Raw genomic sequence first — 15,279 nt, 5'->3', positions numbered from 1 at the left:
GCCTTGTGCCTTGCATTTCTCTCCTCTCTCTCTTCCTCTCCAACAGAGTATTAGATGTCAAATGAATTTAATGTTGAGAAAGGTACCCAGGGTTAGGTTCCCACATAAACCTTCTGTCAGTGGTATTTTAGGTGGCCTAGCTACGGATCGCTTCTTTGGTGTGGCTGAGGTTCCGCTGTTTGTGATCTGGAGTTTAAAACCCTAATGTTTAGGTGTTGCCAGACAGATGTGATATCAGCAGCTGACAGCCCCACAGATCTAGTCTCAACAGTTATCTGTGGTTAGGGCCTGGTTCTCTTTTAAAGATTGATACATTCCAGCGAAGAATCCTTTCCACACTTAAATTCTCGTGCACGGCTGGTAGTGTCCAATATTTATGATACTTGGAGGGAGGAATCTTTTCATAGGTGGAAGGGGAGATCATTGGGAGTTAAACGGGACGGAGAGGGTTCAGTTTGAGGATCCATTCTGACATGAGAAAGGCTCACGTCTTAACTTTGAAAAACTTCTCATTTTAAGAGAGAGTTTCTCCTGATGAGGAGGATGAGCAGGATGAGAATGTTGTGCTGTCTTTAGTAAAATGTGTGGCATTCGTGTCTGTTGGGTATTAATGTGTATTATGTGCACTGAAAGCAGGAGAGCAGGAGTGCCTTGTACATTTTAAGCTATGAGCAAAGGACTACAATTTTATAAGCTGTCTGCATATATAATACATAGCATATGTAATAATACAATATGTCTGTACATATAGCAAAGTAGATATGCGACTTTGCTAATTTTCTTATTGTTTTCACCAGGAGTGCTGTAAGTTTCCGTGGAAACGATTTATTGGTGCTTGTGATAAAGTGTATAACCGGTTGCAGTTTAAGAACTGTGCCAAACCAGCAGCCTGTTTTCTGGAGCTTTTGGGAGACCCACAGCAGGAAGTAGGTGCTTGACATGTGTTTTCAGGAGTTCTGTTGTCATCACTGAATCAAATGCAACCTTAGTCTTTCCAGCCCATCCTGTCAGCCCGGTTCCAGGTCCCATTTTGCAGTCTCTGCTCAGGTGGCCGCTCAAGGCCTGCCCCCTGATTCCAGCTTTGTATCATTCTCACGACTTTTCCTCCTAGCCCTCAAACTCCATATTCAGTTCATCAGGAAATTCTGTCTATGTTACTTCAAAAAAATTCAAATGAACTTCTCTCCACCTTGACTGTACACCCTCAATCTAAGTACTACAGTAGCCTCCTCAATGCTGTCTCTGCTTCCCTGTCAGCCCCTCACAGATCCATTTACTACCAAGCAGCTGGAATAACCTTCAAAACACACATCAATCAGATCGTGTGACTTTCCGGCTCAAAATGTTTAATGGCTTCCTGTGTCTCTTGGAATACATTCTGAATTCCTTAGGATTGTGACATCTCGTCCCTCATTCCTGTCTGTCTCTTCCACCTTGTCTCACAATCTCACATTTTCCTCTCTCTCACTCACCAATTTTACCTTCCTGGCTCCTTTCAGTTCTGGGAACAAGTCAAGCTCTTTCCAGTCTCAGGGCCTTTGCACCTGCTGTTCTCTCTGCCCCCAAAGTGTTCACACAACTCTACCCTCGTTGTCATGTAGCTCTCAGCACAACTGTCACCTCCGCAGAGCAGCTTTCCCTAAAGCCATCTCTAAAGTAGTTACGTTTATTTTACTCTCTCTCTTTCCCCTGTTCTTTCCTTCCTGGCTTTGCTATAATCTGTGGTTATATTCCTTGCTTATGTATTTATTGTTTTCCTCTGTAGGACTAAGTCCAGTGAAGGAGGGAAGAGGATCTATCATGTATCCTCAGCGCTTAGCATGGAATCTGGCACAAAGTATGTGCCCAATAAACCCTTGTCGAATGAAAGAAGGGACAGAAAATACTTGCAAATATTAAGGAAAAAAAATGCCTATTTAAAATGTCTCCTGTTGGTTCTAGTTCTGGTTTTGAAGGCAGCATAAAATGACTACAGCTTCTTATACAGACATTTCAAATCTTTGATTCTTTTCTTAGTTGTGTGATTTCTGTGCTGTACGCACCTCTCAGCCTTCCCTTGTACAGCCTGGCTTCCAACTTTCTCATCACATTGACCATCCTCTGTTGGAAGACTCTAGTTTGCAACATGTCTCATGAAAAAGGCCCATGTGTTTTAACCACCACAGGGGCCAGTGGAACTCACCCTCTTTGGTGAGAATCATATCCAGGTTATGGATCTTTAGTTTTCAGTATCTGTTGGGGTTTTTCCCCAATATATTGCAAGCTAGAACATTTCCCAAGGTGTCTGGCATCTTTCCCATTCTCCATGATTTCTCAAACGCACTGCCAGTAGCTCTGAGATTATATCTGCACATCATTTTTGTACTCTACAATATAATTTGTCTGGGCACAGGTTTGAAATAATCTATATGCCTAGATTTTTCTGATTTCCTAACTTATTGTGTGCTCCTCTTTCCTCTTGGTCTCTTTTGCTGCACGATTAACATTCAAAATCTATTTTCCTTGCTCCAGAAGAGGGAATTTGAGTATTTGGCAATTTGGACCTTTTGTTGCCTGTTAACCTGACACCATCTTCCTGTCAGTTCCTTCTTGTTCTTCCCTTCCTCATCTTCTTCCTCCTTCTTCCTTTTATCTCTCTCCTTTTGTTCTCCTCCTTCCCTCCCTCTCTCCTTCCTCCCCCACCCCATTCTCTCTCTCTCTCTCTCTCTCTCTAAACTGAAGCTTTCACAGAATACCTTTACAATCTCTCGTGCTTCTTGAATTTCCCAGTAGCTGAGGCTTTAGCCTTCCTGAAAATGTTCGTTTTTGTATTAATTCTTGACTACACATCCCTCATTATCTCCCATGAATAGGTCTTTTTTAAAACACACGAGTTCATGAGAAAGTTTTCAGTGTGGCCACACTGGCTTAAGAGCTGTCTTATCCTTTTCCTTTCCACTGGAATTCTTCATTATTACATTGCCTTCGAACGTGTGCAGTGCTCTCTGCCCTGGCTATTATAGACTCCCAAAAGACATGGTCATGTTATGCCAAGATTCCTGTAATTTCTGTCCAGAAACTAGTTCTTTCTCATTGGTTAAAATTATATCCAGAATGGCAGCTTCTTCTTCTATCTGAGAACTGAAATTGTTAGCTAGGAATGTTAAAAAAATTTATAAGCAACTCTATTTTAGCAAACTGAATTCCAACAGACATAAAGATAGATCAAGTCCCTACCCCTGTGATTGCTTGCTTGTGGTTCTGTGGTCTGCTTTCAGAAAGCCTCATCCTTGCCTGGGCCATTGTGGTAAATGCTCACCCCAGAAGGACCCTGGTTTATATTTCTCCTGTAATTCTATCCCGCGTCCACTCTTATTAAGGGGCTCCCTGCACAGGATGGTGCCATCTTTGGCATCTCTTTTTCACATATAAGGCTGTTTCTTCCTGCTTCTTTTGAACTTGCTGCTGCCTTCTACTGCTGCATTTCAGGCAGATGACTCACCTCACTTGTGTGAGAAAGGCCATGCTTATGTTAACATTCCAAGCTCTCTTTGCATCTCATCCTCTTTGAATGAAAGTCAGAACTATTTTAGCACAGAAGAGTTCTGCCTGATGAGTTTCTCTCACTTTCAACTAAGGATTAGGTATGAGGTACCACCTGTAGTGCTCCAGCCATTTCTCCAGCTTGTCCCATTTCTCTCACCCTTGACTCCCATTCTCCTTCATCCCTTGATAAGATTTTTCCTCTAACTTCCCAGGTCTCCATCCTTCTTAGTCCTTTTTGGCTTATAATCTTGTGCCTGGAAAGGTGTTCCTCTAGGACTTGGCTTATTTCTCTGATCACAAATAAAGTGGTGGGTGATCACCCCAGACACAGTATGGACTACGCGCTGCACACACTGGCAGAGAGATGTGCGGGTTTTCTTAACTTCCCTAATAGTGTAGTTTTGATCAAGAGCCAGGTAAGAAGGACAGATACAGGAGCAGAACTTGTAGAAATGGGCCCATGCAGATTATAACGTGGCCTTCTTTGTGGTACAAAAAGCAGGTTTCTTTTTGTCCAGGGAGTATGGGGAAGAGCTGTGCCTAGGTGGGACTGGAGGAGGGGTAGTGGGCTTTGGGGACAGGGGAGCCCTCCTTCCCAGCAGGTAAACCAGGCCATCCCTCTGACTCCCATGCAGCTGAGAGGGAAGTCTTTCTCCATCCTGCTCTAACATGGCCTCTCCTCTTCCTGCTAGAATTGTGCCCTGCTCGTACACATCCCACTTCCTGCACTGCCTACTGTGGTGACTTCTCCTGAGGACCTCAGGGAAGCAAACTGTTTTGTCTCCAAGTAGCTCAGGCCTGTGACCCCCCACTTCCCCACTGCTCCCTCCCCCATCGCCTTTTCTTCCCCATGAGTTCTCTCCGCATCCATGCGTATTCTACCTGGTTCCACACACCACGCCTGATGCTGCAGACCTGGGAGGGGACATGTGCTTATGGGCTGCAGTTTGGGGCTTATTAAAAGGCCCATTCGTTGGCAGTGTGGAGTACACAGTCAAAACTAGATACAAGCAGACTTGAGTTCTAATCCAAATTTTGACACTTTCCTACCAGGAAATTATTCTGACTCTCAGGGTCCCCATGTGTAAAATATGAATAATAATCTGAATTCTGCGCACATGTATCTACACACACACACACATATCCATGTGTATTTCCTGGCAAACTGCATGTGCTCCACTAGTATATCAGTGTTTCCTCATCTGTAAAATGGATAAGATAGCATCAACGTTTGCATTTGTTTTGAGGGAAGATAAATGAGTACATTAGGTGGTATCTGCAACGGGTAGCTCTTATGGGAAGATGCATAGGCTGTTGGTTACAGTGATTAACTTTGGAGTCAGATTAAGTTTGAGCGCTGGTTCTGCCACTAACCAGCTGTGTGATGTTGGACAAGATAGTTAACCCCTCTAAGCCTAATTTCCCGCACCTATAAAATGGGAATAGTTATAGAACCTACTGTTGAGTGTTGTCATGATTAAATTAGAGAATCCATGCAGAGCATCCAGCCAGCGCTTGGTGCTCAACAAGGGCTCCTGACGTTGTCGCCATTACTTGTTGCATTGGTCATTCTGTTCTCCCTGTGGCTCTCCCCAGTCCTGGGTCACGAGAGAATTTGGTTGCCTGGTGAGGGAAGGGAGGAAGACAGTGCGCAGAAGACCCCACAAAGCACGAGAAAGATGTAAGCCCTTCGGAGGGAGGAGAGTGGACGGTGGGAGCAGCTGGAAGGACAAGCTCAGAGACGATGTGGGTTTAATTGGATGAGCACCTGGCATGGTGTTGCTTTTATTCTTGTCTTGTGCCTTTTCCATCATTTTTATGGGCTGGTGTGTAGATGTTTGCTGGAAGGGCTGTTCCACCTGGATCTCATTGAAATCATGAAGGCTTTTCCTGCGCTGAACATTTTTCTATCCCAGTAACTATATAAATGTTCCATTTGTGATGTAATTGTTCTGTTTCAGATTTTCTTTCCTAAACTAAAACTCAAGTTATCCAAAACATTCAAGACAATGGCTTGAGTGTAAGGCTTTGTATGACGAACCCTTTATTTCCTAAGGTTTGCGTTTCTTTTTCCTGTTCAGTCGACTACGCTCTGGCTCTAGGTGGAGGCTCCCAAGGTCAGGGGTTGCTTTGTGAAGAGGATGGAAAAATGAAGGAAATTACTTCTGCCATAAATTTTCCACTTCCTAGAGTGTAGGGGGAAGCATGAGCGGAACAGAGGCAGCTTTCACTTGTTTGGAAACACAATCCCAACTCTTGTTTTAGTTGCTTAAAATGTCTGCGGAAAACAACCAGGTTCTGCCAAAATTATTTTTACAAAGAAAATATTATGTTGCTTTAGCTGCCTTTGGCAGTGACTTCTTCTAAAAGCCAGTGACCCTCCCTTCCATTTCTTGGTTCTGCCAAATAACCACACATGGAAAGAGGAAGGAGAAATTGGGAATGGGCCAGAATTTAACTCTGACCTTTTTAAAGGTAGAAGATGGACCAGATCTTGTTCCATGAGGAGATGAGGTAGTGCATGAATTATTTGGTTGTGGTAAAGCAAAAGGAGGAGTGGTTTCAACATCAAAAACTTGGACTCACTCTAGGAGGAAAACCTCACATCCTCGCTGTCTTCCTTGGCCCACCCACCTGTAGCCCATAACCTTCACCTGTGCTCTAAAGGGAGCCATAATGGGGGAGGGTATAGCTTAGTGGTAGAGCACATGCTTAGCATGCACGAGGTCTTGGGTTCAATCCCCAGTGCCTCCATCAAATAAATAAATAAAATAAACCTAATCACCTCCTCCCCCCAAAAAAACACACAACAAAAGAAAAAAATTTTTTAAAAAGGAAGCATAATTGGGAGGCTATTGGACCACAGGGGAGAGCACCCTTAATCCCAACCAAAGGGGAAAAGTTTCTCAGAGGAGGTGACACTTCATGTGGGCTTTGGAGGGAGCAGAGCAATTTGAGAGGCAGAGTGGTGGAGAATGTCATCCAGGCGGGTGGGGAATTGTGATGGTCATGGACTCTGCTTGAAGGGAGTGCTGACCAGCCAGAAGCCTGGGGAGGCACAGGGAGAGGAGAGAGAGATTGAGGAGGGTAGAGTGGTGGCTGTGGGGACATGTGATGAGAAAGACACAAAGCAGGAAAAAGACCTAATGACTGAGAGGAGCCTTGTGTACTTAGGTTTATTCTGAAGGCAAAGGGAAACATCAGGAGTTTTTGAGCAAGATGTATGGTTTAGAAAATAGATCCAGCAGCCCTGGGAAGTGCAGATTCCAAGTAAAGAAATCCCTCCGGGTTTGGCGATGATCTTGGTAAGAAGTGGAACAGGGCAGTGGGAATGGATTAGGAAAGAGGGACATAATTTCAGAGAGACCACCGCATCAGGGAGGGTGGGAGGAGAGTAAAAGGCTTCTCTGAGCATAAATCTGGAGTGTTGAGGGCATGGTGGTGGTGATGTTAAGAGAGTTGGGGCTCTTAGGAGGAGGGGTGACTGATAGGAAGATGATGAGTTAAGGATGAGAGTAAGGAGTTTCTTTAGGTCCAACGGAAATACAGATGAGGGAACAAAGATGAGGCTGAGTTGAAAAGTTGGGTTCATTTACATATGAATGTTAGCTAAAACAAAAAGAAGGGAGATCATGGGGAAACATGAGGAAGGAAAAGAAAAAGCAATTGAGTATGGGCTCTTGAAGCATGACTGTATTTAAGGAAGAGTAGACAAAGAGGAACCCACAGTAGAGACTGAGATTGAGCCTCCACTCATTTCTTTCATTCATTCATTTGGTCAGCAAATGTTTACTTGGCACCTACCATGGACAGGTCCTGGGCACCCAGGGTACAGTGGGAAAGAAATCCTGCCTTCCAGCATTTATGGTGAGGTTGCTGCTCAGAAAAGTGCAGCACCCTGTGGAGACCCAGAAAGGGGAGGGGTCAGGGAGAGCAGGGTCTGATGGTGTTGACTGCACTGGAGCCTAAGAAGTAGAGAGGAAAGATGGGAAAGGGGAGGTGGAGGGGAGGAAGGAGGGACAGATAGGGGAGGAGACCAGACAGAGGCACAAAGAGGGGATTTGTCTCATTTTGGAGCCGGGACATTCTGTCTCTGGCCTCACCTCAGAAGCAGAGTAAATACCAACCTAATCAGGTTTACCTCTGTAGCCATAGCAACCTCTGGGCTTGGCTTTGTTGCACCTTCATGAACCTTTTAAGTGAGGAAGTTGCTTAATATCAAGTTACATACTAATTAGAAATACAACAGCCTCTTAAAACGGTTTCTTAAAGGCTTGCCAGGTTGTCTCTTTCCTGAATTCATTTTTCCCATACTCTTTCATTCACAGAGATTCTGGACCATAATATAAATATAAACTAACAAAATATTAAAGATGTGAAATAAGATTGCTCTGTGACGATAAAAGTGCTCACTGTAAAAACTTGGAAAATAGAATATGAAGTAGAAAATACAAATTATTCATCTTCCTATTACTCTTAATATTCTGTTGTTTTTTTCCCCCAATCCTATTTCTAGACATATTTTACTACATTTAAATATGTTTATGATCATTTTGTATTTAGAATTTTGTATATTATTTTGTTCACTAATTATATCATGGGTATTTCCCAATGTCACTAAAATAGCTATAAAAATGTTTCATTCTACACATGCTTCACACTTTACCCATTCCTGTGTTATTCAGTTAGGTTCTTTCTAATCTTTCTCTGTTTTAATGCAGCAGTTACTCACCCTTAGGTATATTTTTTTGTCCCTGACTTAAAATCCATTTGTATTTCAAAATGATTTATTGTATACTTCCCCTAGAATTCTTACATTTAAATGAACAATGCTTCATAAATTTTAGAGTGATATTAATACAATGAAGAGTGATTTCACCATCCTTTGTCTCAAAATACAAGTTATTTTGAAATGTTATCTGATTATTTTATAAACTACATTTTATGTCAAGAAATTTGACCCAAACTGGAATAATGATAAATTGCATTTATTTTTAACTCACTATTAAACCCCAGGTTTCTGCCAAGGCTTGCTCGAATTCTACAGGTATAGCACCAGTGGAGCTATTTTTCCATACTTTCAGGTTTGTCAGAGAGTATTAATTTTGAACACAGGTAATCTCTCATTTATCTTCATATTCAATTTTTCTTCTTGTTTTATTATAACACGTCACTTTGTACGAGGAGTTCAAGCCTACTCCAGAAAGCAAGTAGAAGGTTATTTTTATTTGTTGGGAAAATTAATTTGCCTTAAAAACTTTTTCGATTATTTTACCCTCAAACATTTGCTGTGCTTTTGTTTTAAGTGTTTCTTACAAGAAGAATATAGCTGGGTTAAAAGAAATGAAATTTTAGCTGGCAAGTTTTATTTATTATTTTTTGTGATCATTGATACATTTCCATTTATTTTTACTATCTTTTTCATGCTTTCTATTTGTCCTATAAAGTTCTTATTCCATTGTCTTCTCCTCTAGTTGTTTGGAATTTTTAGATTCCATTTCTAATTTTTTTAATGGTTAAGAGTTTTAAATTATATTTACCCTAAATTATATTCCTGAAATTTAGAGGGCTTTAACTCTTTCCAGTTTAGGGGCTATTATTGTCCAGTATTTTATTTCTATTAAAAATGGCTTGAGAAACATCCTATATAGAGGATAGTACAGCACACGTGCACACGCACACACACATGCTCATGAACACTTAATGTGCCCGTGATAAGAGACAGAATAGTACCTCTATTTACGTGCCCCTCCCAGTTTTTTTTAACTTCACAAATTAGAAGTTATTAGAGTTGATGTTTATTTAGATTTAATCACATGATTACCACTTTCTTTGCTTACTGGTTACTGTCCTTCTTAAACCTCAAGTCTCCCTTTGGTGATTCTTTTCCTTCTTCCTAAAGTATATATACATTTAAGTTCCTTTATTTCTTGTGCATTTTAAATATTAACCGAGTCTGTTGGTAATAAATTATCTTAGCTTTTGTTCATATAAAAATATTTATTTCATCCTCATTCTTGAAACAAATTTTGTTGGGTATGCAATTGTAGATTGACAGTTATTTTCTTTCAGCATTCTGAAGACATTATCTTACAGTATTTTGGTGTCTGCTCTTGTTCATGAGAAATCAGACATCAAACGGCTAAGCTGTCTTTTTTGGGGGCTGCTTTTTAAAGCTATTCAATTTGTCTTTAATGTTCTGCAATTTGCCAGGATTAGTCTGGGTATATTTTCTGGAGTTTTGTAGGTCCTAAATAGAAGTATCCATGGAAATTCTTGAGTATTATCTCTCTCCTGTTCTTTCTATTCACTCCTTCTGGAACTCTGATTAGATAAATGTTAGCACTTCTCACTCAAATTTCATATCTATTAATCTTTCTTTCATAATTTCCTCCTCTGTCTTTCTGTACTATATTCTAAGTAATTTTGTCATATCCAACTTTCAACTTGCTAACTATGTTTTTCAGTTGTTCTAATCTGCTAGTAAACTCATATGTTGAATCCTAAGATTTCAACTGTAACTTTTACTTCCAGTAGTTAAGAATTTGCCTGGATATTAATGATAGTACTGTATTTTCTACTTATATATTAAATTCTTTAAATATTTAAAATATACTTATTTTACAGATCTGGCACACTCCTTGTTTTTTTTTAAATTAAGGTTTATTGAAACACAGCTGAGCCCATTTGTTTACATACTGCTTGTGTCTGCTTTTACTCTAGAACGGCAAAGTGGAGTCTTTTTGATAGAGACTGCACAGTCTGCGAAGCCTGAAACATATCCCACATGGCCCTTTATAAAACCAAGCCCTGCTACACGTGGTAAGTGCCAAGCCCCGATACCCATGGTAGCTCTAACATCCAAAGAACTTTTCTGTCTGAATCTGCTGCTTGATCTTGGTGCTACTCTGTCCCGCGATGTCTTGCTCTGTGAGTGGTCTTCTAATTTTTCATTGTGAGCTCATTTTTTGGGGGCATTATCTGTGAGAATTTTAGGAGACTTGAGAGGATGTTCTATTTGTGTTTACTTGGCGAAGTGCCTGGGGAGCTAATAATCTAGGACTATTTTAAATCAGTTTCCTTGGTTTAAAATAGTTTCAGAATAAGCACATAGAGTGAATCTGAACCCCAGACTTGAGGTTTGGATTGTGGTTATTACCTCTGTCAGTGAGTAGGGGCCTTTTTTCCCTTCAACCGAAATCAAAGCTGAGACCCCCCCACCTCCCTTTTTTTGCAGTCTTCCTTTTGCAGGGCAAATATTTTCTAGTCCACTCTTGCAGTGGAAATCTGGGGCTATGGGGACTCATTCCAAAGTGTCCATGCTGACAGTTTATTGCCTTGTCATCTGCCCCACCCCCACCCCCAGAAAATGCCATTAGGGGCCTGCTGCCTGCTTGAGTGAGCATTCACCATGCTCATTTTGGATTCTGGCTTCAACTTCATTTTTAGCCTCTGAAGATTTACCTTAATTTCTTGCCAAGTCAGCTATTCATTTTAGCCAGAATTTTCTGAGTGTTTTTTTAGGGGAGAATTTTCAGTATATGGAAGCTGTCATAATGCTGGAAATAAATGTCATGAAAATTGTAAGTGAAAAAATGTACAGTGAGGATAATGCAAATGGGAAAGTTTTATAACACCCCTAGAGGCTCCAAGCCTACCTAGTGTTTACTTCTATCTGAATTATGAGTGGTGTCTCTGGAGTCAGACAACCTGGTTTGGAACCAGGCCTTGTGTAGAGTTGGGGGAAGAGAGGGAGAGTGGTCAAACCTTTCCTGAAAAGAGCCAGATGGTAAGTATTTTCAGCTTTGCAGACCATATGCAACTACTCAACTCTGCCACAGTGTCATGAAAGCAACTATAATTACATACTTTGTAATGAATGGGCATGGCTGTGTTCCAATAAAACTTTATTTACAAAAACAGGCAGTGAGTGGGATTTGGCCTGCGGGTTATAGTTTGCAGACCCCTGGCCTCGTGCAAATTAATGAACCTCTATAAAAGTTTCCTAATCTCTAAAATGAGGGTAATAAGTCTTGTGTTATACATAGGTTGTTATAAGGATTAAATTAGAAAATTCAGGTAAATGCTAGCATTAGCTCTGATGATGATGCCGGCAATGATGATGGTGGCTTCAAAACAGTTCCCTAATTTTGGAAGATTATCTGATGTGTCTTCACTTCAGAACCTTCAAATCCATCCAGTGCAGCAGCTGAGGACTCAGAGAGCTAGCAATACTGCAGCAACAAACAACCTTAAACTCTCAGTGGCTTTAACTCTTGCTCACATTAGGTTTTCAATACAGGTTGATAAAAAAACTCTGTTCACTGTTGTCGGTCTAGGACCCAGGGTGATGGAGCAGCCACCACCTTGAAATTGCTGGTCACTACAGAGGAAGGAGCTGTGGAGGATCTTGCCACAACAATAAAATACTTGGTTTGCAAATGACACCTGTCATTTCTATGCAAAATTCATGGTCAGAATTGGTCACATCTTCCTCTCCTACTCTTGTTGCCCCTGCTGCTGGGCGTGCTGTCGGCAGACAGTCTTCACCTGTCAGCCCCTCCAGGAGTGCCTAAGCCGCAGACCTGCCTCCCCCCAGGCCCTTCCTTTCCCAGGGCAGCCCACATCCAATGACCGCTCCAGTTAGGGGAACCAAGGCCCAGCCACTTTGACCCAATGTAGGATGACTCTAATGGCCATTTTAGCTTCAGAGATCCCTGTGGGTTTGTTGGGCTATTCAGCTTCTCCCTCTGCCGAATCTTTCTCCCTTCTCCTTCTTTCCACAGGTTACTCCTAAGGACAGTCCTTAAATAAATACCCTGGACCCTAAACTCCATCTCAGGGTTCTCAGAGAACCAATCTGTGTCATCCTCTATGTGCCCAAGGGAGGGATAGGAATATCTCCCAAGGAGCACGGAGGACTGCCTCACTCACTAAGGTGAGCAAAGGTAGCACATACACACGGGAGAGTCTAAACCTGGAGCAGTGATAATAGCTAATATTTATTGAGTGCTGGTCTGCTGCATGCTGTACTAAAAGTATGTTGCTTGGATTAGCTCATTCAGTCTGCACAACACCCTACATCTTAGATGACAGGAATAGACGAGATGATGGCGAACTATGGCCCGCAGACCAAATCTACCCATGCCCATTCCTTTATGTATTGTCTACGCTACTTCCATGCTACGATGGCCAAGTCGAGTAGTTGCGACAGAGGCGCTATGGTGTGCCAAACTGAAAATATTTACTCTCTGCCCCTTTTCAGACAAAGCTTGCTGAGATCTGTGTTAGATATTAGTCTCATTGTATAGATAAGAAAATAGAAGCTTAGACAGGTTTGTGGTTTATTAAATCATGGAATGCCATTTTTTTGGTTAAATGTCTATCACATGGCCCCTTTCTGCGTTGACAGTTGCAGAAGCCTCCCAAGCCACTTATGGGCCTTTGTAAGTGCTCAGTGAGTGAATAGGAATGAATCTCTTCCCTTTCCTTCCTCCCACCATCTGTCTCCCTTTGTAAAACTGAGGTCTCCTCTTCTGTCTCTGCTCTAAATCCTCTCCCAGGCCAATCCAATCCTGCCATCTGCAGGCAAGAGCACCTGAGATAGTGATCCTCTGACCTTGCTCCACCAAGTGGAAGACACAAAAGACTCTAAAAGCCCAGGAGGAAGCTCCATCTTTCCAGAGATGGCTACCGGAAGAGTTAGGGCAGGCAGCGAGCAGAGGCTGGGCTGGCTATCAGGACACACTTCAAGATCACTAAGAAATTATTCTGTGTGCTGAACCATAAAGTGATAAGAAAGAAAAGAAAAAAAAAAAACAAAAAAAAAAACTCAGCAGCCTTGACAGATCTACGGCTGAGATGATCTATTTCCTACTGCCTCCAGCTGAGAAGCGGTTCCCAGGGCAGCACTGAGTAACTCAAAAACATTCCCTCATAAAAGGGATTGTTCAAGGGGGCTTCAAGCATTTAGTTCCTTAACACCCAGCCAGCTGCTTCCTAGATTCACCCAGAACATGGGCCTAGGCTCCAAAGTTTACCCCCAGACCTAGGAGCAGAACTACGAACTGAGCCAAGGTGGGTTGACAAAGTTTGTGCTCTTAATCATACATTCTACTCCTTCCTGGCAAGCAGATACCCAGGATTATGCGTTTACATCCTACAGATGCTGTTCAATGAGGTCATAGATTTTCTGCCAATGATTTTCTAGCAGTTACTTGCAAGAGGACTGTAGGAAGAGATCCCACCTATCCACCCCTCTATCCCATGCCTCCTAAAGAAAATTTTCCCAACTTTCAGAGAGAATCCTTGCATCTATTCAGATATGTTAGATCCCTAAGGAAAAATTTCTAAAATTCACCCCCCATTCTTTGTTAATTAGAAAACAACTGGCTCTCAAAAGTGGCTAGTGAATGAATAAATGAGTCAGCGAATGGGTGGATGACTCAGTCTCCAGACCCTTGATAATAACTTAAAGATCCTGGGCAAGCTTTTTGCTTATGATGACAAAAAGATAGTTGGAGGTGTCTCATTGCGGACTGCTCATTGCAATCAGGTGTCCAAAGGAACAGTCATTCACTCAACAAACACCCACTACGCATTTACTTACAACAAGCATTTACTAGGACTTGCACACCGTGTAAGGCAATGGGAATGTGACACACCAGGTGTCTGCCCTCAACACACGCCTCCAGGGGTGAGATGGAGGCTTGGAAGTCAGTGTGGGCACAGGCAGCTCCATGGAGGTGGGGGTGGGGTGGGGTGGGGTTTGCAAGTACCTGTGTGTTGGGAAGAAAACATGGGGGAAACACAAAGATGAAAGATGCTCTTTCTTTTAAGAGAAATGGAAGTGGAACATCCAGGTCGTGGATTGGAAAGGGTTAAGTGGAAAGTTCTGGGGCAGCTGGCAGATGTAACCTGATCCCTCTCAGCAGTAGCCTGGCCTTTAAAACCGGGAAACCTGGAGGAACCACAGACACTGGGCTGGTTTTACTGGTCTCCCCTCACCCTTCAGAAAGCCAGGCCTCTCCTTGCATAACTGGTATTTCTTTGGTGGTGTGAGTTACTCCTGTATATTGCTCAGTTCATCCATCTTATGTGGATTTTTACTAGTTGCCTTCTCAGAGTATGTCCTGGTCTCCCTTAATAGGGTAAGTTGAGAGGGCAACAAAAAGAGATGTTATAAAAGCCTTGACTATTTTAATGGTGTAACTGGGAATGTAATAGCTTACAGACACAAATATGACAAAATTCTTTCTAGAGAACTTTCCAAATCATCAGTTTAGAGATAGGAAGATTTTTTTTTTCCCGTAGAGAGGGCCATTGCTTGATTCAGGTAAAGAAACTCAATTTAGGTTAATTTACATTTGGGGGAAAATTGGGGCAGACCCCTTTGCTCAGCAGAACCTTGCCTTCAAAGAACTAAAGACAAGTCACTTGGTTGTCGGGCGTTGTAACCAAAACTCAGTATTCGTAACCATGGCTTGCCTTAGTTTTGGTTTATCTTAGTAAGACCAAGAATTTTAAAAAGGCTTCCCCCGCAAAAAGTGTTCTGTGTCTACTACAAAGCATGTATCCTGTGCTTAATGCCTAGGATGGATTACAAATGCTACAGGAGTTCGAAAGAGAAAATAAACTGAGGTTCAGGGTGGTCCAGAGAGCTTCATGGAAGGATCTTGAATTCTATTTTGAAAGAGGAGGACTTAGTTGAAGAGATGAAGACGTGGCAGGAGAATGATGGGAGCAGAGACTAGA

General features: G+C 42.1%; 1 long non-coding RNA gene across 1 annotated transcript in view; it reads left to right on the top strand.

Annotated features, from left to right (window-relative positions):
• Positions 1–13,169, top strand: part of LOC116283442 (uncharacterized) — a 41,983-nt gene extending 28,814 nt beyond the window's left edge. The window contains exons 4-5 of the long non-coding RNA XR_004193023.2: positions 10,249–10,347; positions 13,089–13,169. This is a non-coding gene — a long non-coding RNA (uncharacterized lncRNA). The remainder of the gene's footprint in view (positions 1–10,248; positions 10,348–13,088) is intronic.
• Positions 13,170–15,279: the final 2,110 nt, after the last annotated feature.

Source organism: Vicugna pacos, chromosome 15 (genome assembly GCF_048564905.1).
Source record: "Vicugna pacos chromosome 15, VicPac4, whole genome shotgun sequence".
Classification (NCBI taxonomy): Eukaryota; Metazoa; Chordata; class Mammalia; order Artiodactyla; family Camelidae; genus Vicugna; species Vicugna pacos.
Note: the sequence above shows the minus strand (reverse complement) of the source record. Positions and strands in the feature narration are given on the sequence as shown.